General features: G+C 34.0%; 2 protein-coding genes and 1 non-coding gene across 7 annotated transcripts in view; 1 reads left to right on the forward strand and 2 right to left on the reverse strand.

Moving 5' to 3' along the window:
- The window catches only part of LOC138714796 (uncharacterized), a 1,282,494-nt gene that overhangs the window by 210,063 nt on the left and 1,045,951 nt on the right, over window positions 1-26,480 (forward strand). The gene's annotated exons all lie outside the window — the stretch shown is intronic.
- The window catches only part of LOC138714795 (uncharacterized), a 521,014-nt gene that overhangs the window by 12,155 nt on the left and 482,379 nt on the right, over window positions 1-26,480 (reverse strand). Inside the window, exon 4 of one of the 3 annotated variants that reach the window (XR_011336087.1) lies at window positions 11,716-11,912. The exons of the other annotated variants lie outside the window; for them this stretch is intronic. The gene's annotated coding sequence lies outside the window, so the exon portion shown is untranslated. The remainder of the gene's footprint in view (window positions 1-11,715; window positions 11,913-26,480) is intronic. 3 annotated transcript variants of the gene reach the window in all.
- On the reverse strand, window positions 21,985-22,056 carry TRNAS-GCU (transfer RNA serine (anticodon GCU)). The gene has a single exon. It is a non-coding gene; the product is annotated as a tRNA-Ser (tRNA).

Here is a 26,480-nt window from a genome sequence, read left to right on the forward strand (position 1 = left end):
ATTCGTCTTCTCCCTTAGGGTTTAAGCAGAATTAAGTATATAAAGATTAGAAGAAATAAAGTACTCCAGTACAATAAAGTAGGTATTAATTGACTTATTAATATTCTATTTTATTAATGTTGACTTCACCAAAACGTTTGAACGGAGCCGCCATTTTCAGTCGACTATCTACGTGGGAAACAAATGACAATCGCAAAGCATGCTTTACAGTACCGTAAAGAATTTGCAGTTTGAAATGTTGGCAAACAAAGAAACAAATGCTAGGGAAGTGATAAAAACAAACAAATGCTATGGAAGTGATAAAATTCGTAAAATAATCAATTAAAAATCCTTCATACTTCTTCTTCATTTCTACTTTCTTTAATTTTTTCCCCTTTCTTTCCTGCCTTCTTTGTAATCAATATTTATTTTCTTCCTGAAATTGCCCTTTATCTCCATTCACTTCCTTCTCTTTCCATGTTATCTCCTATATTTTCTAATAATTTATTTATTCTATTTAATGCCATAAACGCCGAGGGTTAACCTGTAGAGAGTAAGTTATGAACTATAACAACAAAAGTACAAAGCAAAGTTAAAGCAAACACATTTAAAATAAAATAAAAAGCGAAACAGCATTAACAATATAGCCTACTTACTTATTTACTTACTGGCTTTTAAGGAACCCGGAAGTTCATTGCTGCCCTCACATAAGCCCGCCAATGGTGCCTATCCTCAGCAAGATTAATCCATTCTCTATCATCATACCCCACCTCCCTCAAATCCATTTTAATATTATCCTCCCACCTACGTCTCGGCCTCCCTAAAGGTCTTTTTCCCTCCAGCCTCCCAACTAACACTCTATATGCATTTCTGGATTCGCCCATACGTGCTACATGCCCTGCCCATCTCAAACGTCTGGATTTTATGTTCCTAATTATGTCAGGTGAAGTATACAATGCGTGCAGTTCTGTGTTGTGTAACTTTCTCCATTCTCCTGTAACTTCATCCCTCTTAGCCCCAAATATTTTCCTAAGCACCTTATTCTCAAACACCCTTAACCTATGTTCCTCTCTCAAAGTGAGAGTCCAAGTTTCACAACCATAAAGAACAACCGGTAATATAACTTTTTTTATAAATTCTAACTTTCAGATTTTTTGACAGCAGACTGGATGATAAAAGCTTCTCAACCGAATAATAACAGGCATTTCCCATATTTATTCTGTGTTTAATAACCTCCCGAATATCATTTATATTTGTTACTGTTGCTCCCAGGTATTTCAACTTCTCCACTTCTTCAAAAGATAAATTTCCAACTTTTATATTTCCATTTCGTACAATATTCTCGTCACGAGACATAATCATATATTTAGTATTTTCGGGATTTACTTCCAAACCTATCTCTTTACTTGTTTCCAGTAAAATTCCCGTGTTTTCCCTAATCGTTTGTGTATTTTCTCCTAACATATTCACGTCATCCGCATAGACAAGAAGCTGATGTAACCCGTTCAATTCCAAACCCTATCTGTTATCCTGGACTTTCCTAATGGCATATTCTAAAGCAAAGTTAAAAAGTAAAGGTAATAGTGCATCTCCTTGCTTTAGCCCACAACAATATAGCCTACAGTAATGAAAAAATAGCTACTTAGATCTTCAAAAGGACCGAAAAATTCTTAAAATCATACCTAAAAGGGTTGGCAATTTACTGAACACAACAACTGCAACCGAGCTTAAATAATTCTTTGATTTCCTCAGTCTAACACTGTTTTGATTCAGACAGATAGTATAATAATATTATACACCGTGCTGTAACAGTGACCTTCAGATCTATTAACAGGAGTGTTGAGTTTTTCAATCTGCTGAGGCGCTTGCCTGCTAATCTCAAGTTACGCTCTGACGTGGGCTCGATTTCCGCTTTGGCTGTTTACCTGATTTGGTTTTTTTCCAGAAACTTTCCCCAACCGTAAGACGAATGTCAGGTAATCAATGGCGAATCCTCGGCCTCATCTCGCTATTACCAATCCCATCGACGCTAAATAACCAAGTAGTTGATACAGCTTCGTGAATTAAATGTTTCATATAAAACAACTATTATCTCGACAAAGGAAGTTTGTTGTCATCGACGAGTTGTAAATAGTGGGAACTTAATCCTGTAGTGGTTCGTCTATAAATAGTAGAAATTGAAAATCTAGGCAAGAAAAGTATGATATTCACGAGAAGTAAAAAGTATGTGCTAGACGAAAAATTGTAAATTTAAATTGCCTGGTAGACATATGACAAATTTTATTATATACTTCTTAATTTTAATTCAGGAATCCGCCCCTGAACACGTGTTCTACTCTTTCAGGGGCGAGCTAAAGTTTTTCTGTTTGTTATATTTTATTCCCTTCAGACCTGAATTTATATTAAAAAAAAAACTGGTCATATAATCATTCTGGGGATCCAAAATTCCCAAATCAAGTCTTCACAGAAAATAAAAAAATTTGGGGAAAATTTTGACTCCTGGGGCCCCAAAATTTTAAAATTTAATTTTAATTCAGGTATAGAAATGTTTCAAAAATAATACTTTCTGAATTTTTCAAAATATTTAAAAGTATCGAAGACATTCCAAAAAAGAAAAAAAGAAACAATGTACACTATAATGTACACCAGGCCTGAAGGGGTTATGTTACAATTATTAACAAAATAAATCAATAGACAGACAGACAGACAGATAAATAAATAAAACTTTTACTAATTGCAATTCAACAGGAATGGTAGCCTATATCATAAACCCAAACGACGACGTGATCCTGAAAGAACTTGGAAATGGAATAAGTTACAGCCAAATCCAAGAAGAAGTAAGGTACTGCGTCTAGGGTGTGAATCTCTGAATATAAATGTGTGTCTTCTGCAATAATAATAATAATAATAATAATAATAATAATAATAGCGTAATTAATTTCTGCTGTTTCAATATCACAGACGTTTAGGGTGGACACGGTGGCAATGCAGTAAGGAGAGAAGCGACAGTTGTAGACTAGAATGCAGGCGTAATCGTGGCATGCTTCTTGTCCGCTCGTTCTCTCTCACAACCCCGCAAACGAGACCGCAGACATACACCGCGATGAAGACGGCCATAGAGAGAGCGCACGCCAAGTGGAAACGGTTTACATCCGTGGAACATCATTATAGGACAGTTTCCTTGGAAACCAAGCATGAGGACGACGTCCCACAGAACTACTGCACGAGTCTTCTGTTTTATCTTGATTTTTCGTCTGTCTTCTTTTCTTTTTTTAATCTGACTATTTACACTTTTACTACATCATACTACTTTTGACCAATAAAACGGTACGAAAGGACGCCTTTCAACCAATCATGGGTGCTTATCGCAGAATTTTATCGCGTCCGTAGCATTTGTTTATTTTTATCACTACCCTAGCATTTGCTTCTTCGTTTGCCAACATTTCAAACTGCATTGGTCAGGACGTCAAAAAAAAAAAAAAAAAAAAAATACAAACCACTCCAGTCGATGCACAGCACTTTCAAATATAACTCACATTGGCATTCAAGAATAAGAATTAATGAAGATCACTGGTCATAGCTATGCATCTTCCCTGAAATCCTATTTACAAATAAATGAAGAACACCATTCGGAAATCCTGAATAAGTTGAGGAATACACCATGTACATCAACGAGTTCCACTTCTTTTACCAACATGTCTAATATAACATCAACTGAACCACCAACCACTAAAACATTCAAATTTGAAAATTGTACTTTCAGTAATAATTTTTCCTTTTAAAATTATTAATGTTTATTTTTTATTTCAACATCGTTAATTAAATTTTTTCTTGTTTATTTCATCATCCCTAATTAAAACATTTGTAACACTTGTTTATATTATTTAGGTTATGTTATATCTTCTGCTATATAATATTATGAATAGTCACGATCAGAGATTGTTTAATACTAAGATTTATTGAAAATCATCTGTCAAGTGACGTTGATTACTGGGATCCGGATAATTGAAGTGGAATGCAACTTTTTAATAAAAATGAAACTGAATCAACAAAGCCTTCTTGACTAGTAACCGTCCACAGAGTTCAATGAAGATTCCATAGTTGGCACAACTGATAACAAGAAAACAGCTAAACATAACACACTACTGCCATCTAGTGTAATATTTGTAATTTTAGAGATGATACAATAATACATTTGAAGACAGTTGTATTTTCGTAAGTCAATTAATATTAATTTATTGTATTGGAGTACTTCGTTACATCTAATCTTCATATACTTTCTTCTAATCGTGTAATAGTCAATTAAATCCCACTCGAGTTTTGATTTTTTCTAGATAAATCAAAACCTCTAGTGAGATTACTGTTGACTATTACACTTTTACTATGTCATACTACTTTTGACCAATAAAACGGTACGAAAAGACGTGTTTCGGTCAATCATGGCTGTTTATATTACAATTTTATCACTTCCCTAGCATTTGTTTCTTTGTGTGCCAACATTTAAAACTGAAAATATTTTACGGTACTATAAAGCATGGTTTGCGATCGTCATTTGTTTCCCGCCTAGATAGTCGACTGAAAATGGCGGCTCCGTTCAAACGTAATTCAATTAATACCTATTTTATTGTATTAGAGTACTTTATTTCTTCTAATCTCTATATGTATATGTATATATGTATTTGATGTCAACATTTACATCCATGTAATGTTGACCTCACAATTTTTGTATCCGGTGCTACAATTACATTCATTACAGATATACCTTTTGTAGACGCTCTTGTAATTTGTCTTTAGATCCCATTTAAATTGATCAATATTCCCACATTTAAAACCTTACATACTTACTTACAAATGGCTTTTAAGGAACCCGAAGGTTCATTGCCGCCCTCACATAAGCCCGCCAGCGGTCCCTATCCTGTGCAAGATTAATCCAGTCTCTATCATCATACCCCACCTCCCTCAAATCCATTTTAATATTATCCTCCCATCTACGTCTCGGCCTCCCTAAAGGTCTTTTTCCCTCCGGTCTCCCAACTAACACTCTATATGCATTTCTGGATTCGCCCATACGTGCTACATGCCCTGCCCATCTCAAACGTCTCGATTTTATGTTCCTAATTATGTCAGGTGAAGAATACAATGCGTGCAGTTCTGTGTTGTGTAACTTTCTCCATTCTCCCGTAACTTCATCCCGCTTAGCCCCAAATATTTTCCTTAGCACCTTATTCTCAAACACCCTGAACCTATGTTCCTCTCTCAGAGTGAGAGTCCAAGTTTCACAACCATACAGAAGAACCGGTAATATAACTGTTTTATAAATTCTAACTTTCAGATTTTTGGACAGCAGACTGGATGATAAGAGCTTCTCAACCGAATAATAACACGCATTTCCCATATTTATTCTGCGTTTAATTTCCTCCCGAGTGTCATTTATATTTGTTACTGTTGCTCCAAGATATTTGAATTTTTCCACCTCTTCGAAGGATAAATCTCCAATTTTTATGTTTCCATTTCGTACAATATTCTGGTCACGAGACATAATCATATACTTTGTCTTTTCGGGATTTACTTCCAAACCGATCGCTCTACTTGCTGCAAGTAAAATTTCCGTGTTTTCCCTAATCGTTTGTGTATTTTCTCCTAACATATTCACGTCATCCGCATAGACAAGAAGCTGATGTAACCCGTTCAATTCCAAACCCTGCCTGTTATCCTGAACTTTCCTAATGGCATATTCTAGAGCGAAGTTAAAAAGTAAAGGTGATAGTGCATCTTCCTGGTTTAGCCCGCAGTGAATTGGAAAAGCATCAGATAGAAACTGACCTATACGGACTCTGGTGTATGTTTCACTGAGACACATTTTAATTAATCGAACTAGTTTCATGGGAATACCAAATTCAATAAGAATATCATATAATACTTCCCTCTTAACCGAGTCATAAGCCTTTTTGAAATCTATGAATAACTGATGTACTGTACCCTTATACTCCCATTTTTTCTCCATTATCTGTCGAATACAAAAAATCTGATCAATAGTCGATCTATTACGCCGAAAACCGCACTGATGATCCCCAATAATTTCATCTACGTACGGAGTTAATCTTCTCAAAAGAATACCTAACAACTTAATTTAGATCATTGAAAATTGACACTTTTACGACTTTGTTTTTGATTTTCAGTACAGTTATATCGAACACACACTGTTTCTAATAATACTCGTTACTAAAACATATTACACCCTTGTCCAATATGCTCGTTATTATGTCTGTTTCATGTGTACCTTCCATTCTCCGATCTCAATAATTTTCTACATATTATACTACGCCATCCTAGCTAGCCTCCTCCACCATACTCCTTACCTATTTTCATTACCTCTATCGTCTTATCTAACTCCCTCTTACACTCCTCTAATTCATATTTCAATTTATTTACTAAGTCCTTAGTCGTCTCTTCCTTAGCCGTCTCTACCAGAAACATCCACTTCACCGTTTTCTGTTATAAACTCGTCATTCTTTTTCTTCACTTCACTTCTCACCATTTCAGCTCTCGCACTCACAGAAACACTTTCTCTTCTTCTCTCGGCACTGACTTCCTTCCCACTAATCTGGTTAAATCACTTTCCAAATCACTTGAATTTTTACTCATGTCACTAAACTTCATTGTCATTGTAGTACTTAAGCCGCTCTTATCTGATTTCTTCACATATGTTTTCTTCTTCTGTATTCATGATCTCAGCATTTCCTGGTTCTGTCTCGCTTCCTCCGGCGCTATCTGCAATTCAGCCAATTCTCTGTCCTCCTGTCGAACCTGGTTGGCGAGTTGGTATAGCCCTGGCCTTCTATGTCCAAGGTTGCGGGTTCGATCCCAGGCCAGGTCGATGACATTTAAGTGTGCTTAAATGCGACAGGCTCATGTCAGTAGATTTACTGGCATGTAAAAGAACTCCTGCGGGACAAAATTCAGGCACATCCGGCGACGCTGATATAACCTCTGGAGTTGCGAGCGTCGTTAAATAAAACATAAAAAATAAAAAAAAAATCTGTCGTCCTTGTACCTGGTCAACGGTCTTGTCACTTTCGACCACAATTGCTGATTGAGCAGCCTGTCCATCACCTGTTACGTATTTTCTAATCTTTATGTACTTTCTTCTACTTTATCAACTGCGGTGCTTGTATAGCGTCTGAATGAGATGAAGGTGATAATTCCAGCGAAATGAGTCCAGGGTCGAGCGCGGAAAATTACCCAGAATTTACTCTTAATGAATTGTTGGGAAAACCTCGGAAAAAAAACCTCAACCAGGTAACTTGCCCCAACCAGGTTTTGAACCCGGGTTAACAGTTACTCCACAGCGGTGGACAAAGAATAAACGAATTGCCTTGATTTGGTTCGTATACTTTTTGCATATAAAAGTACATCCACGTATTTACTTGTGCCGTAGTTCTTGGACGTACAAAGCCCCGTGTAGCCTATTTTGTGAACGCGCAATAAAAGAGAAGAAGAGAATGCATTCAAGGTGGACCAGCCATTTCTTGCTGCGTTTCCTTGGCTACCCTGCACTTAGTACGAAATTCATCATCACACACTGCCAAATGTTGCTCCATCCTGTAAACATCTGCTGTCTGGCAGAGGGTGTATTTCCACGATACGCTTTGATTGCCCAATCTTCTTCCTGTGTGTTACGTACTGGTCCGCATTGCACAAAAACTTTCATGCAGAAGATAAATCCAGCAGCTGGCGTGGCTCTCCGAGTAATAAGGATGTATGAGTTATGTACTGTTTTGCAAAAATATAACACTCTAATGGGATAGAGGGGGAAGGAACTTCCCAGGTGCTTGAGACACACGTATTCTGTTCCCATGGAAACATTGTAACACATGTCCAGTACAACAACGTTGTGTAATTGTTGATAGAAGGAGATGTTCGTCAGATATCAGAATAATGTTGCAGTAAAGAGATTGGCCTTGTTTGAAACATAATTACAGGTAAACTCTTAAAATTCTTTATTTTACGTCTCTTTCTAGATGTAGATCATATTCGGAGGCAATATGATGATGATGATGATGATGATGTAATGATGCTCTTGTTATTCTTATTCTTCTTCTTAATTCAAGGATTGGATTTAATAATAATAATAATAATAATAATAATAATAATAATAATAATAATAATAATGAGGGTTTGGAATTGAACGGGTTATATCAGATTCTTGTCTATGCGGATGATGTGAATATGTTAGGAGAAAATCCACAAACGATTAGGGAAAACGAGGAAATTCTAGTTGAAGCAAGTAAAGCGATAGGGTTGGAAGTAAATCCCGAAAAGACTAAGTATATGATTATGTATCGTGACCAGAATATTGTACGACATGGAATTATAAAAATTGGAGATTTATCCTTCGAAGAGGTGGAAAAATTCAAATATCTTGGAGCAACAGTAATAAATATAAATGACACTCGGGAGGAAATTATACGCAGAAGAAATATGGGAAATGCGTGTTATTATTCGGTTGAGAAGCTCTTATCATCCAGTCTGCTGTCCAAAAATCTGAGAGTTAGAATTTATAAAACAGTTACATTACCGGTTGTTCTGTATGGTTGTGAAACTTGGACTCTCACTTTGAGAAAGGAACAGAGATTAAGGGTGTTTGAGAATAAGGTTCTTAGAAAAATATTTGGGGCTAAGAGGGATGAAGTGACAGGAGAATGGAGAAAGTTACACAACGCAGAGCTGCACGCATTGTATACTTCACCTGACATAATTAGGAACATAAAATCCAGACGTTTGAGATGGGCAGGACATGTAGCACGTATGGGCGAATCCAGAAATGCATATAGAGTGTTAGTTGGGAGGCCGGAGGGAAAAAGACCTTTGGGGAGGCCGAGACGTAGATGGGAAGATAATATTAAAATGGATTTGAGGGAGGTGGGTATGATGATAGAGACTGGATTAATCTTGCTCAGGATAGGGACCAATGGTGGGCTTATGTGAGGCCGGCAATGAACCTCCGGGTTCCTTAAAAGCCAGTAAGGTAGTAAATAATAATAATGATTTATTTAACCTGGCAGAGTTAAGGCCATACGGTCTTCTCTAACACTCAACCAGGAGTAAATCTGCGTTACAAAAAACAGTAGAAATTTACAAAATACACTACAATTTTACACACAAAACTGAATAAGATAATAATAATAATAATAAAATGTAAACAACAAGTAAGTAGAAATCAGGTATAATATATAACATACAGAAAGAAAGGAAAAAGCATAATAAAATGTGAACAGCAGGTCAAAATAAATGAGACATACAAAGCATAAAAAAATAAGACAATTATTGACAATAATAATAATAATAATAATAATAATAATATAAGAGTAATAATAATATTAATAATAATAATAATAGTAATAAAATAGTACAGTACAAAGCATACAATGAAAACAATATTTTTTTAGTATACACAGTAAGGAAAATTATGATTATATATAGCTCAACTTATCACATTATAGATATAGGCCGTACCATTGTCGAATAATATGAAAACAAAAATATAAAATAAGTTAAATGTCACTAGAACATAAAAAAATGTGAATAGGTACGTGGAAAGATGCAATACAACACTTATCATATTAGTAAGTTAGTTTGGCAACTCGTCATAAGATAATTTTCTAACTTGGATTTGAAAGATTTCAATGTTCGGCAGCCCTTGACTTCAGGCGGCAGAGACTTCCAGTGACGAGAGGTAGCAACAATGAAAGATGAGGAATACAGAGATGACGTGTGAAGTGGAATTTCTAGCGTGTTATCGCGTTGTGATCGAGTATTAATATTATGATAGCGAGAGAGAGTATGAAAACGGGCGAATAAAGCGGGAACGGAATTTGATTTTGGGTGAAAATTTTAAATAACTTTTTATTTGTTACCGATATATTATATAGGCTAGTTTTTCCTCTTTAAAGTAGTATTTCACATATGTGACCCGTTGCGCGAAAAGGGACCTAAAGTCAAGAAAGAACATTTTACAGGAGAACAAAATAACGAATTTGCGGTGTAAAAACTGCATTTCTATGTTTTGACATATTGCGCTACCTGTAGGCTTTTTTACGTACTACACTAGGACGTAGTTTTACACATTGCTTCTTAAATACCTAAATCTTTCTTACAGTTCCTAAGAAAACAAATGAAAACTTTAATTTGTATTTTTCTCGGAAAGTACATAATGTAATATCAATATTCAATATGCAATATCTTAAGAACTATAGCGCCTAGAACCATGAATTAAAAAAAAAATGCTAGGTATTTCATAATCTTTTTGAAACCACAAAAAACAAAAAAATGAAAAATCCGACTTTAGGTCCCATTTCCTGCAACTAGTCAAATATAGCGATACTAAAATTTTAGGTATCAATTTTTTAATTTTACCGTTTCTGAGAAGAAATATTCATTCATTCATTCATTCATTCATTGTTTTCTGCCCAAGAGACAGATATTTCATTGCAAACACAGCATTCTCCAATCTTTACTATTTTTCGCCCTCCTCTTAGTCTCCGCATACGATCCATATATATCTTAATGTCGATTATCATCTGATATCTTCTTCTGACCCGAAATCTGCTCAAGTTCACTATTCCTTCGAGTGCATCCTTTATTAGGCAGTTTCTTCTCAGCCAGTGACCCAACCATTTCCTTTTTCTCTTCCTGATTAGTTTCAGCATTATTCTTTCTTTACCCACTCTTTCCAACATGAAGGAATTTCATTTCTTTTAAAGAAGAATATGCTACTGGAGCTAATGACAGCTGTGAGCAATATGGGCTGAAGATAAATGCAAACAAGACGAAAGCTGTGGTTATCGAAAGAAAAATACTTTCTAGAAAACCATAAAACATTTCCTTCAAGACTAGTTTACAACCATTCTTTTAGTAACGGAGTGACATATACACAGTTTTAGAAGTTAATTTTTAAAAATGAAAAGAGGTTTGTTGAATGTTTCATTCTTACTTCGCTACCTTGCGGTATTTCTTAGTCATGTGAATTTTCATCATTACTAACGGATCTGACAGAAATAACACCCACCTCAACACTTCAATTTATATTAGCTTAAAAAATCTGTCAATTCGTTTGAATGATTGTACCTTAAAAACTCTTTACTGCTAGATTAAGGAATGACATTAACTACACTGAGCGTGAAGTAGAACAAAGAAAATAAATTTATTCTTTCTTAATGTTTGTTCACTCGTTTTCTTTATGATTAATGGTTCTGTAATCAATTTACCAGTCATTGTATAGATAGATAGATAGATAGATAGATAGATAGATAGATAGATAGATAGATAGATAGATAGATAGATAGATAGATAGATAGATAGATAGATGTAGATGTAGATAGATAGATAGATAGATAGATAGATAGATAGATAGATAGATAGATAGATAGATAGATAGATAGATAGATAGATAGATAGATAGATAGATAGATAGATAGATAGATAGATAGATAGATAGATAGATAAGATAGATAAGATAGATAGATAGATAGATAGACACAGACAGACAGACAGATAGATAGATTGATAGATAGAATTCTTCAACAGGAGATATAAGAACAGAATAAAAAGCAATGAACAATTTGATAGGTTGTAAACATGTGGGATAGAATTAGTCTTATTTTTTTTCTAGGAAATCTTTAAAGAGAAAGACGTCTTATAATGCATCCATGCTAAAGTGTAAGATGATGTACATACTTGCGGTTTGTACCTGCTGAAGAGGCGACGAGCCGTTCAGGCTTGTCACAACACAACTTCGCCTTCCTTCTCAAGGTGTCCGTGTTTACACTCCGCTCGCTCGCTCTCTAGCTCTCTCTGTCTCATCGTTTCCATCAGCTTCTTGATCTTTTCTCAAGTTCGTTCTGGTTTGCACTGTGGTTGAACCGCCGTCTAGCCTATAGTTTGGATGAGAATACGATAACTTGGGTGTCTCAGTCTGCATCAATGGCACATGTCATCTCTTACAGCTACCATACCAACTAGCTGTCGCCATGGAAATAAGGAATTCCTTCCACTTAAATTTTCTGTGTAGGCTAAATAATTTATAAGACTATAGGCCTACTAACAATTCTTGTAAATTATTGTAAATTTTGTTTGTAAATTGTATATTTCTGCTTCACATTATGGATTTATAAAGCTTAACTTTTTTGTTTTTCTAATGGAGGTACTTGCCGAAAAAACAAAGTATATGATTATGTCTCGTGACCACAACATAGTACGAAATGGATACATAAAAATAGGAAATTTATTTTTTGAAAAGGTGGAAAATTCAGATATTTTAAAACAACAGTAACAAATATAAATGACACTCGACAGGAAATTAAAGGCAAAATAAATACGGGAAATGCCTTTTATTATTCGATTGAGAAGCTTTTGTCATCCAGTCTGCTGTCAGAAAAGCAAAAAGTTAGAATTTATAAAATAGTTATATTACCGGTTGTTCTGTATGGTTGTGAAACTTGGCTCTCACTTTGAGAGAACAACAGAGATCAAGGATGTTCGATAATAAGGTGCTTAGGAAAATATTTGGGGCTAAAAGGTATGAAGTTACAGGAGAATGGAGAAAGTTACACAACACAGAACTGCACGAATTTTATTCTTCACATAACATAATTAGGAACATCAAGTCCAGACGTTCGAGATGGGTAGGGTATGTAGTATGTATGAGTGAATCCAGAAATGCATATAGAGTGTTAGTTGGGAGGCCGGAGGGAAAAAGGCCTTTGAGGAGGCCGAGACGCAGATGGGAGGATAATATTAAAATGGATTTGAGGGATGTGGGATATGATGATAGAGACTGGATTAATCTTGCACAGAATAGGGACCGATGGCGGGCTTATGTGAGGGCGGGAATGAACCTCCGGGTTCCTTAAAAGTGAATATTATTATTATTATTATTATTATTATTATTATTATTATTATTATTATCTTAGTCGAAAATCGACAATCAGAATTTGTTACAGACTTCTAGTATATAAATATTTGTCACAACCCTATGAATAATTCAAAATTAAAATTTATTAAGGAATTTATAAACACGAAAGGAAATAATGCTGCTTTTAGAAAGTGTGTAAAATTGAGTAGGCCTAGGCATAAGAAAAATATATGTAGTGGTAGGTGTATAGTGGCAGTATTATTATTTCATTTAACGTTGGTTTCAATATTGCGGAAGCTATTTATTGTTGAACTTCTAGGTGGACGAGAAATGGACGAAAAATTTTGCCTGGATACTTGTACCAATTTGATATTAATATGGATGTTTTATTTATACTAAATTAATTACATAAAACATATTATATCGTCTACTGATTCGGAGTTGCGCTGGGACATGGGTTCGATTTCTGCTTGGACTGATTACCTGGTCGGGTTTTTCCGAGGTTTTCCCCGATCGTAAGGCGAATTTCAGATAATACAAAGCGAATCCTCGGTATCAGATAGCCAAATAGTATCTCGCTATCACCAATTCCATCGACGCTAAAATTAGTAGCCTAGTTGATGCAGCATCGTTAAATAACCAAGTAAAAAAATACATAACTTATAATAAATCAGGTCCACACCTGTGGAGTAATGGTCAGCGCGTCTGGACGGGAAACCAGGTGGCCCAGGTTCAAATCTCGGTCGGGGCAAGTTACCTGGTTGAGATTTTTTCCGGGGTTTTCCCTCAACCCAATACGGGCAAATGCTGGCTAACTTTCGGTGCTGGACCCTGGACTCATTTCACCGGCATTATCACCTTCATTTCATTCAGACGCTAATAACCTCAGATGTTGATACAGCGTCGTAAAATAACCCAATAAAATAAATAAAATAATAAATCAGGAACACCTGTATGAGCAAAGCTCGTGTCCGGGTGTAGTTATATTTGCACACATGAAATACGAAAGTTAATAGACAGAAATATTATGAAAAATATTAAAAGTTTAAGTTACACATAAAATCAATTTAAATATAATTCATAAGCAGATGCTTAATGACAAGATTTAGTTATTTTCCTTAATTCTACGACACTTGGTTCGTAGGCTTACTTTCTTCCCAGACGAAGCCATGTTCATGATTTTATTAGTCTGTCCCTTAAAATCCGGGTCTGAACCAGCTCACTTCGGATCTAACGGCTATCTTGGTAACTGCAAACCTCCTAAGATATCCATAAAAAAGTAATAGAGCGGCAATTTGAAGTTTGTACCAAATAATTTCCATGTTACCATGGTTACGAGTAAAAGTGGCCATAGAACAATTCATAATGACATTCTAGTACGATTAAATACATTTTTACATGACGTGTATTCACAATTTTAGTTTTAGAAGTTTATTATTTTAATACTTTTTATTAGGACACTAAATTTTTTAATACAGCTAAATAAGATAGTACAAATGTTTAGAATTTATAATCAGAGGATTAGATTTTAAGCCAGATTCAAGTAGTATGCCAACATTGCTACGTGAAACTGCTGTTAATGCCACTGCTGTTCTAAGCACTTGTATCTCTCTCTCGAGCTAAGATGTTGGTTTGCTGGTTGCTTGAAGCCACCTTTCAGGGTTTCCCGTACTTAGCTACTTCGTGATGCCATAGTAGCACGAAATCTAAGGCGAAACTCTTTATCTACTTTAATAGTGTAGCAAACACGAAAATTTGTAGTATAGGCTAGGAAATAGTCTCCAAGTAACAACAGAAGAAGCTGATGAGTTTGATGATGATGATGGTGATGATGATAATAATAATAATAATAATAATAATAATAATAATAGTGACTTTTAAGGAACCCGGAGGTTCACTCAGGAATTTCGCGTCTGCACTCCACAACAATTGACTATGAAATGAAGGATTTTGTCTGAAATGATGGGAACATAAGTCTAGAAGAGCTACTAACAGACAGCAACTAAAGTTGCCACTGAGCACTAATGGGTCCCTCTACTTAAAACGTGTAAAAAACAGTACCGTATCTTATAGAAGATACTGAAAATGTCGTCCTCCCTCGGCTAAACGGGTTATATCGAGAAAACACATTTTGATTGACACGATTCAGTTTGACCACTGTAATGTTTATGATTAAACGATATAACCTCATAATTATTAAAATTCTGAATTGAAGGTTAATGAAGAGTAGACAAAGTGCATTCTACATTACATTTAAGTTTCGTGTATGTATACACACTCAAAATCACTACAGAATGTCGCGTCTGCACTCCACAACAATTGACTTTGAAATGAAGGATTTTGCCTGAGATGATGGGAACATATGTCTAAAAGAGCTTCCGTCACAAAAAAAAAAATAGTGTCAACCTAATGTAAAATTTTTTAAAACAAACAGCAACTAAAGTTGCCACTGAGCACTAATGGGTCCCTCTACTTAAAACGTGTAAAAAATAGTACCGTATCTTATAGAAGATACTGAAAATGTCGTCCTCCCTCGGCTAAACGGGTTATATCAAGAAAACACATTTTGATTGACACGATTTAGTTTGACCACTGTAATGTTTATGATTAAACGATATAACCTCATAATTATTAAAATTCTGAATTGAAGGTTAATGAAGAGTAGACAAAGTGCATTCTACATTACATTTCAGTTTCGTGTATGTATACACACTCAAAATCACTACAGAATGTCGCGTCTGCACTCCACAACAATTGACTTTGAAATGAAGGATTTTGCCTGAGATGATGGGAACATATGTCTAAAAGAGCTTCCGTCACAAAAAAAAAAAATAGTGTCAACCTAATGTAAAATTTTTTAAAACAAACAGCAACTAAAGTTGCCACTGAGCACTAATGGGTCCCTCTACTTAAAACGTGTAAAAAACAGTACCGTATCTTATAGAAGATACTGAAAATGTCGTCCTCCCTCGGCTAAACGGGTTATATCAAGAAAACACATTTTGATTGACACGATTCAGTTTGACCACTGTAATGTTTATGATTAAACGATATAACCTCATAATTATTAAAATTCTGAATTGAAGGTTAATGAAGAGTAGACAAAGTGCATTCTACATTACATTTAAGTTTCGTGTATGTATACACACTCAAAATCACTACAGAATGTCGCGTCTGCACTCCACAACAATTGACTTTGAAATGAAGGATTTTGCCTGAGATGATGGGAACATATGTCTAAAAGAGCTTCCGTCACAAAAAAAAAAATAGTGTCAACCTAATGTAAAATTTTTTAAAACAAACAGCAACTAAAGTTGCCACTGAGCACTAATGGGTCCCTCTACTTAAAACGTGTAAAAAATAGTACCGTATCTTATAGAAGATACTGAAAATGTCGTCCTCCCTCGGCTAAACGGGTTATATCAAGAAAACACATTTTGATTGACACGATTTAGTTTGACCACTGTAATGTTTATGATTAAACGATATAACCTCATAATTATTAAAATTCTGAATTGAAGGTTAATGAAGAGTAGACAAAGTGCATTCTACATTACATTTCAGTTTCGTGTATGTATACACACTCAAAATCACTACAGAATGTCGCGTCTGCACTCCACAACAATTGACTTTGAAATGAAGGATTTTGCCTGAGATGATGGGAACATATGTCTAAAAGAGCTTCCGTCACAAAAAAAAAAAATAGTGTCAACCTAATGTAAAATTTTTTAAAACAAACAGCAACTAAAGTTGCCACTGAGCACTAATGGGTCCCTCTACTTAAAACGTGTAAAAAATAGTACCGTATCTTATAGAAGATACTGAAAATGTCGTCCTCCCTCGGCTAAACGGGTTATATCAAGAAAACACATTTTGATTGACACGATTCAGTTTGACCACTGTAATGTTTATGATTAAACGATATAACCTCATAATTATTAAAATTCTGAATTGAAGGTTAATGAAGAGTAGACAAAGTGCATTCTACATTACATTTAAGTTTCGTGTATGTATACACACTCAAAATCACTACAGAACTTCGCGTCTGCACTCCACAACAATTGACTTTGAAATGAAGGATTTTGCCTGAGATGATGGGAACATATGTCTAAAAGAGCTTCTGTCACAAAAAAAAAAATAGTGTCAACCTAATATAAAAATGTTTAAAACAAACATCAACTAAAGCTGCCATTGAGCACTGATGGGTCCCTCTATTAAAACGTGTAAAAATAGTACCTACCTTATAGAAGATACTGAAAATGTCGTCCTCCCTCGGCTAAACGGGTTATGTCGAGAAAAAACATTTTGATAGACACTATTAAGTTCGACCACTGTAATGTTTATGATTAAACGATATAATCTCACAATTATTAAAATTCTGATTTGAAGGTTAATGAAGAGTATTCTACTCGTAAAAAATCGGGCCGATTATTCGTCTTGCGCTAACAGCACACCAGACTCCATCTTTCCTGTAATGAAGAGGGATTTCTTGTACACGACGTGGATTTTCAGAACACCAATAGCGATTGTTTTGATTGATTACACGACCAGTCAGGTGGACCCACGCCTCGTCTGAAAAGAACACGGGCTGTGGATCGATTAAACCTTCAGTCACTGATGAATAAAACCATACACTTTGTCTACTTTGTAAAAATTTCTTTGCAGATCGAAAAATATTTGTTCGGATCAAATTTCTGCACATTTAAAGGACAAAACTAAAATTATTCTAATCACTTATTATGATAGTACACTGCTCTCTTAAACTGACTGAGCATATTGGGAATTAAATCAATGGCTTTCACAAACCACGCTATGAAATGTTTCATGTAAAACAATTTTCGTCTCGAAAAGGTAGCAGAATAGAGCAAAATTGTATTATAGTTTTTGTTTGAAATATATCAAAGAATAACCCCTGAAACTAACAACATTACTTACGGTTTCCTCTGTGTATATATTTATTATATTATCATCAAAATAAAACTAAGTACTCGGCAAAGTATCCTACTTATTCTACAAGAAGGTATGCTACTTCTCTCCCACTAATTGAACCTATGTGTAATACCGAATCAGAACTGGCATAGCTTTAATTTCGGCCCAAGGCTATACAATTCTTATATTAATATTTGAAGGCGTTAGGGCATTAGTGGATGATGGGGTTATGTTATAAATATTACTAAAGACATCCACTAAAAACATAGTTGCATCTGCAAGCATCTGTAACATATGTCCTTCATACCCTTTGTAGTTCTATATTCTATCTCTGATTTTATAAATAAATAAATAGATAGATAGATAGATAGATAGATAGATAGATAGATAGATAGATAGATAGATAGATAGATAGATAGATAGATAGATAGATAGATAGATAGATAGATAGATAGATAGATAGATAGATAGATAGATAGATAGATAGATAGATAGATAGATAGATAGATAGATAGATAGATAGATAGATAGATAGATAGATAGATAGATAGATAGATAGATAGATAAATATTTAAATAAATAAATGAATAAGTAACTAAATAAATACACAACTAAATAAATAAATAAATAATAAATAAATAAATAAATATTTAAATAAATAAATAAATAACTAAATAAATACATAACTAAATAAATAATAAATAAATAAATATTTAAATATTTAAATAAATAAATAAGTAACTAAATAAATACACAACTAAATAAATAAATAATAAAATAAATAAATAAAATAATAAAATAAATAAGTATATATAAATGTATAAGTTATATAAATTTGAGCATTAATTTCTGAAGAATAAACGGTTCACTTCATGCAAAATGACAAAGACATAAATTATTAATCTGTTTAATATCTATCACGACATTCATAGTAAACCTTAAAATTTTAAAGCGGTATGAAAACATCGACAACGAAACTTTCCACACAATTAATTTTTTATTGGTTGAACTATGCGTTGTAGAAAATATGTCATTATAAGTATTGGTTCTATTTTATACAAAGAACTTCCTGTTAAAATTTGTGTACTCAAACCTCTAACACCTGTATATAATTTTACTTTTATATTTCCAAGAACGACAGAAAACTTCCGAGCACAAAAAATTTGGGTCTTTCGATAGTGAGTTAATTATAAAAATTATATCATTCTAAATTCTATATAAAAGAGATCAATAAATTTATTCCATATTTTATTAATTTTACATTGAATGGAAACATATTTAAATAAAGTTATATTTGAAAATTTATTCCTTATTATTTTAATTATGTACATACATTTATAAATAATATTAATATTAATATTTTGTGATAAAAGATAACATAGGGAAAGAGCAATTTCCTCATCACAAGAGTCTGTTATGAAGGTTAAATATTGTAAATACCCAGATACCTTGATTTCAAAAATTCCAAAGCATTGTTTCAGCTTTAAAATTACATGAATCGAAACAACAGAAGATAATGTATTTTATATAGTTTACTCGTCACAGGAATCTGATGAATAATCGGAAAAAAAATTATCTGAACTCTTTTGAAACTCTTAGTAATAGGTAGGTCATGGTATTTATGGAAATCGTGAAAATCACTACATACTGGATAGACCTATGCAATAGATTTTTACTAAACTTTACGAATTACGTGATTCTGATTAATAATATGGACATAAAACAATCGCGACAAATCGCGAAATAGAGTTCTAATAGTGAAATATGAACACATTCACGAATTATTACTACTGCGTCGTTTTATAGTGAATTTCATATTCTGAGTTTTTTTTCGGATTTTTTCCATTTGAATTTGTTATATACAGTACCCAAGTAGACTACATTACATGGTATTTCAGGTGTTCTGATTACATTAGTGAACTCAAAAGACGGAAAATTCAACATTTCACTAATAATTCGAAAGTGTTAATTTGAGGGCTGCAAGTTTTTTTGTTTGTTTTTTTTTTAATAATGTGTGTTAAATATAGTCTCAATCCGACAAATATTGTGGATAAATCGCAATATAGCGAACGCCAGTAGGGGAAGTTATCCCCACCCACATGAAATGTGTATTCGACAGAACACTCGCCTATCACGTAGAGTGTCTGATGAGCTAGTAGGGGAAAAGTGGAAGGAGTCGTGGGCGGAGCTTCTACGTTCGCTATATTGCGATTTGCCCAATATTATCTATTGGCCATACCGCACCTTTACCAGTATCCAACGAACCTTTAATGTCAATTATTTGGAAAATAATATTCATACTGAGTTAATACTCCAATTCCAAAATAATTGTATTTTTCAAAATTTCCATTAATCTCCGCCAGGAGTACAACTGAATCTCCAACAATCGCCGACACCAATATTTAAAAAAAATGATAAAATTAATCTCCATAAATACCTGCCCCTGGTAATAGGTAACAAGTTAACATCACCGATTACAAAGAATATCACCTTCTCGTGTCGAGATGAAGCAGGAAACTAAAGATTTGACGGGTAACGTGACAACACCCCCGGAAAAGGGGTGTAGAGCGGAGCGGGGAACTAGTAGAACTTCAGTCAGCATTCTTGTATCCAGTAGTATAGTTTACTTCAGTTGCTCGAATCCTCTTGTCGTTTCTACAAGGAACATAGCAGCAGAAAAGAAAGTCTGTTCAAGGAAGTTAAAAATTCCACCTGAAGATCTGGATATAAGTAACATCAATGTCCATAAACTACGACAAAATATTATGAAACAAGAGTACGACAAATGGTGTGCACTTCCACATAATGGAAAAGGTGTTATTTCATTTCAAGAATATACTCCCGGTAATAAATGGATTTTTTCTAAGGAGGGTCTGTCTTCCTCTGAATGGTGGGATGCAATTAAGATGAATGCTAACGTAGCACCAGTGAGAAGTCTTCATGGGAGATCCTTGGACGAGATTGAAACCTTAGCACACGTCCTAGGATCCTGTCATCACGGAGAACTCCTGAGAAATTCACGCCATCATAACATCCGAAAACTAATAGCACAGGCCTTTAGAAAAAGATCCTTCGAGATCCATGAAGAGGTGCACTGCGTTGCGTCTGAAGGCGGCGGAATTAGAAGAGCGGACATCGTGGCTCTAGATAAGACTAATAGTAGAGGCTTTATACTGGATCCAACTGTTAGATTTGAGATCGCCAGACCCAACCATCTGAGGTCAACAGAGAGAAACAACAAATTTATGAGCCTACTATTCCGTATTTTCGAGAAAAATATCAGATGGAAGGCACCTGGGAAGTACATAGTTTAATGATCCCATCCCACGATCAACTGTAAACACTATCAAAACATTTGGCATCCATGACATCATTCCAAAAATAATTACTTCAACCATTGAAGGGTCTGTGGCGATTCTGAAAAATCATTTATACGGAATATCATAATTCCCCCCCCCCCTCTTTCTGTCCGTTAGTGTGTGATTGTTACAATATATGTACAAATTTGTTATTTCTTGAATTTAAGCTCCTAATTCACATTTCAATTTGACTAATCTATTTTACTGTAATCGTTATTATTCTTGTATGTGTGTTATTCTGTGTTTTTGGCAACCCAGGATGCCTGGGCAGACTACCTATTTCTTGGAAATAAATTATATATATATATTTTTTTTTTTTGAGCCCTGAATTTGAGGGGAGGCTGTTGAGAATGGCTTAAATAGTTGCTTGCTTGGTGTAGAAGTCCAAGGGCTATAGCAGCGTCTTCTGGAGCTTCGTCTTCCTTTAAATGCCCCGTGCCGCACCCCCCCTCTTCAACACGGCACCCGAACTCTGCGGTCACCTTGCCTAGACACTTGCAGTTCCCACAGACCCCCACTGATAACATGAACGCCTCACGCCTCCGATTATGCGGCCGTTATGACAGCAGAATGTGTGAAATAATTTCGTGCATTAAACCAAGGTAAAAAAAGTCCATTCATAACTTAAATGTTCCTTAATCCTCTTTATTTTTCTCTCGTTATTTGACTATTTTTGTTCTCTTTTCAAGCTTATTTCCTTCTTATCTTTCGTACGTTTTGCTCTCAGTTTACTCATTTAATTTCTTCTTTCATTGTAGCTGTTTGTGTCAACATCTGCCTTGAATAATTTCGAGGGAAAAATTGTTCCGGCGCCGGGTATCGAACCCGGGACCTTTGGTTTAGCGTACCAACGCTCTACCACTGAGCTACCCGGGAACTCTAACCGACACCGATCCAATTTTTCCCTCTATATCCACAGACCTCAAAGTGGGCTGACAACATCTGCCTTGTTTTTCTGTTTTATTTTCCTTCATATCTATCTACCCACCTATCCGTCTACCTCCCTCTGTAACTCTAATGACATCTTTGTCTTTTTGTATGCCTGTTCATTCTTTATCTCATCTATTAAATGTATAAAATATCATTTTATCCCTCATATTTTGTTATTTATATATACAGGATGTTTCATGACTAATGGCCTATTCTTTAGGAATAATTTCTATACGTCATTTTGAATATTATGTATAGAATTATAGGCTGGGTTAGCTTATTTAAATCCAATTTTATTTCACTTTATTTATTACAGAAGAAAATAATTGAAATATGTCTTCATAAACCTATTGATTTTCCTCCTCAAAAATGTATTTATTTATTTATTTATTTATTTATTTAGTTACTTACTTATATACTTATTTATTTATCTATTTATTTATATATATATATTTATTTATCTATTTATTTATATATATATATTTATTTATGTATTTATTTTATTTATTTATTTAATTTATTTATTTATTTTATTTTATTTATTTATTTATACGGTATTTATTTATTTATTTTATTTATTTATTTTATTTATTTATTTATTTATTTTTTATTTATTTATTTATATATTTAAATATTTATTTATTTATTTATTTATTTATTTATTTATTTATTTATTTATTTATTCGAATGACAGGTACATAGATAACTTATCTTTTACCTAAACACAACCTCAAGATTTAAAAAAAAATTAACTTAATATAACTTAAAATTAAATCTAATGAAGGAACTAAACAAAATCCTTAAAGAACTAAAAACTAAGAACTAAACAGAGGCATGAGCCTTCTCGCTTCCCAGTATCTGGCACATTCAGTCAGTGATTTTAGAGCTTGGCAGCGTTGGAGATGATCCCTATTCATCGCTTCTTGAAGGTCACAAAGGGTACAGGTTGGATGTTGATAAATACCGAAACGGTGGAGATGCTGCTCCAAGCGGAAATGCGCGACTGCCAATCTTCTTGGTCCGTTAGGTATTGATAGAAGGCCCCTTCTCCAGTGTTTGTCATACGTTCTTTCGGCAATCTGATGGGAGTTGATGTTGTGGGCAACTTCTTTGATGTATAATTTTATTGCCTGGAAGGGTGTTGGTTTAGGAGATGTTTGTAAAACTTTAGCACCTTTTTTTGCCAAGGCATCGGCCCGCTCATTGCCAAATAAGTTGCAGTGCCCGGGGACCCATTGTAGTACCACGATCCATCTCAAAAATTGTTTTTAGACTTTAATGTTTTTAAAATAAGACAAATTTATTATATTGTATTAATAAAAGTCATACATAAAAATCGAAATAATATTGAATTGTATTCGCATAGTTATGAAACAAAAGGTATGAATTCTTTAAGATTGTTTGAACCAAAATGCAACACTGCTACAGTATTTAATCATAGTAGTAATTTAGGCCCAAGAATATATAACAAATTTATATTTAAATATCCTAATCTTGTCAATTCTAATAGTTCTAGTATTAAATTTAAAAAGTTGTGTATGGATTTTATCAAAATTTAAAAATTGTAAATTTGAATTTATATATAATCTTATTGCGTAGTAGACATAAGACAATTGTATTATACACTTCTTAATTTCAAATCAGGAATCCGCCCCTGAGCACGAGTTATTCTCTTTCAGGGGCGAGCTAAAGTTTTTCTATATATATATTATATTTTGTTATAATTATTAGCAAAATAAGTAAATAAATAAATATGAACATGCATCCGATTATCGACCGTTAAGGAGTTACAGTTGACTTAAACCTACGAAAGTAGCTGTAGTTTTGAGCAGAACTAAGATTATTCTCTTAAAATACTCAAAAATATTAATTCAAAATACTGTATATGTCATAAAATAAATATACTTCAGTTTGAAAGGAGATTTTAAAATATTCCCCCTTTCCACTTCAATGCAGTTAGTCTCACTGGTGTGAATGGCGCGCATATAGCATTACGTACCTCGTCACAGATGTCCCTGATAAGCGCAGATGATAATCACCATCTGTTTAAGTTTCTCCGTACTTCACGTCACAGCGCAATCCTCTGTTTAGTTTACATTCCCATGTTTCTATTACGATGCAACTCCAAAGCCTGATTCACAGTATGACGTTTGGAGTTTTACGAATAACTTTCAAACTAATGATAATATTATAATAGGACCCATGTTTATATAACAACTTATACTCAAAATGACCTATAGAACATATTCCTAAAATGCTAATCATTAGTCGTGACACCCTGTGTAATGAAAAGTAATCTAATTTGTAATCATTCATTTATTTATTCATTCTTTTTCTTCGTTATTTAACGACGCTGTATGAACAACTGGGTTATTTAGCGTCGGTGAAATTGGTGATAGCCACATAGTATTTGGCGAGGTGAGATCGAAGATTCGCTACAGATTAACTGACATTCGTCTTGCGATTGAGGAAAACCTCGGAAAAATACAATCAGGTAATCAGTCCAAGCGGGAATCGAACCCAAGCCCGAGCGCAGCTCCGGATCAGAATTCATGCGCTTCCGCCGACTGAACTATACCGGAGGCTTCATTCATTCATTCTTATTTATTTCTCCTTTACTATTTTCTCTATGAATATTTCTTCTTTCTTCCAATTTCACTTCCTTTTTGTTTTTAAATATTTACCATTCCTTTTTCCCTCACTGCAGTCTTTGCTTTTTATGTTGCCTTTCTTTTTTATACTTTTCCATTTTCTTTTCTTTCATTCTGTTTTGCAAGCATTTGTCTTAATTTTGTTCCTCTCCCGTTTTTGCTTCTCCATCCCTGTTTGTTTGTTTCTTTCTCTCTTTCTAATGTTTTCTTTCTTTCTTTCTTCCTTACTTATTTCTAGTCTTCTTGTTTATTTCTTCTCTCCTCTCATTCTTCTTTTCTGTTTTTGCTTTTTTTCTACTCTTCTTTTTTCTATTTTGCCTTTCTTTTCTAAGTATTTTTTATTTATTTGTATCTTAGTTTCTACATTTACAGCTTTCTCCATTTTAATTTCGTCCTTCTTTTACCTTTTTCTCCTATTTTTTCATTCATTCACTCATTCATTCTTTCTTTCCAACTTTTATTCTTTTCTACTTCCTCTTCTAACCTTCTTTCTTTCAAATTTCGCCATTATTTTGTTTCTATCTCATCCTGTCTTACTTTCTTTCTTTCTACTCCTCTCCATTTTGTCTTTGCTTCCATTTTTCCTTTTTCTTTATTTCTACTTATCCTCTTTATGTATTAGTTTTCTGTTCTTCCTCCGATTGTTCATTTATTTCTTATTGTTTATTTCTCACTTTCTACTTTTATAGGCTACACTTCTCCACCTTAATTTTGTTTCTTCTCCCTCCCTTTCTTTCTTGTTCATTTCTTCCTAACTTTCTCTTTTTATATTTTCTCTTTTCACATTCTTTCTTTAACCTTTCGCTTTAATTTTGTCTCTATTTTCTCCTTTCTTTCATAAATTTTTCTACTCTTGTCTATTCTTTCTTCCTACTCTTTCTTTAATTTGTCTTCCTTGTTCCTTAGTTTATTAACCTGTAATTTTATCAATTTTAATTTTATTTCTTCTCCGCTCCTTAATTACATTTGTTTTCACATTTCTGTTGTATATTTCTCCTTTCATTTTCCTTTAAACCTTTCGTTTTTATTTTCCATATTCCTTGCTTTTGTTTGGTTTTTTCTTTCTTCATTTCTTTCTACTTTTATCCCTTCATTCTTATTTTTTCTACTCCTCTTCTTTATTTTATTTTCCTGCCTATTTTCTTCTCTTTTTTTTCATTCTAATGTTCTCTATTTCAATTTTAATTTCATTTTTTAAGTAATTTTTTTCACTCTTCTTCTTCATTTTGTGTTTCGTACCATTCTTTCCTTTTCTAGCATTTCACATTTATGATTTATCATTTCCTCTTCTCCCATGTCTTTCATTGTTTCATATGTCTAAATTCTTTATTTTTCTTAGGTATATTTCCTGCTATCAGTGCAATCTTGTACTGAGCACGTATTTTTAGTTTTCAACGGAACATTAAACTTATAGGCGAAAGAGAAGCAAAGCTAGAGCGAAATGAAAATGGTACGACACGTAGAAAAAAATAGGTAGAGTAGCGACAAAAAGAGACGAGAGGCGAAAAAGGAAAGAGCAATAAAAATAGAAGGAAAGTGAAATAAAAAATATGGAAATGTACGAAGTTGTATTAGGGATAACAGATTTTTCGTCGAGGTTCAGTAACTTGTTCCTGAAATATAATCGATCTTACAGCATGGTTTTTTACTGCACCGTCGGAAGGTGTTTGACCCAGCCGTAAGCAAGCCAGGTAGCTGAAGTTAAATAAAGAGTCCTCC

This window comes from Periplaneta americana, chromosome 15 (assembly GCF_040183065.1).
Source record: "Periplaneta americana isolate PAMFEO1 chromosome 15, P.americana_PAMFEO1_priV1, whole genome shotgun sequence".
In the NCBI taxonomy this organism is placed as follows: domain Eukaryota; kingdom Metazoa; phylum Arthropoda; class Insecta; order Blattodea; family Blattidae; genus Periplaneta; species Periplaneta americana.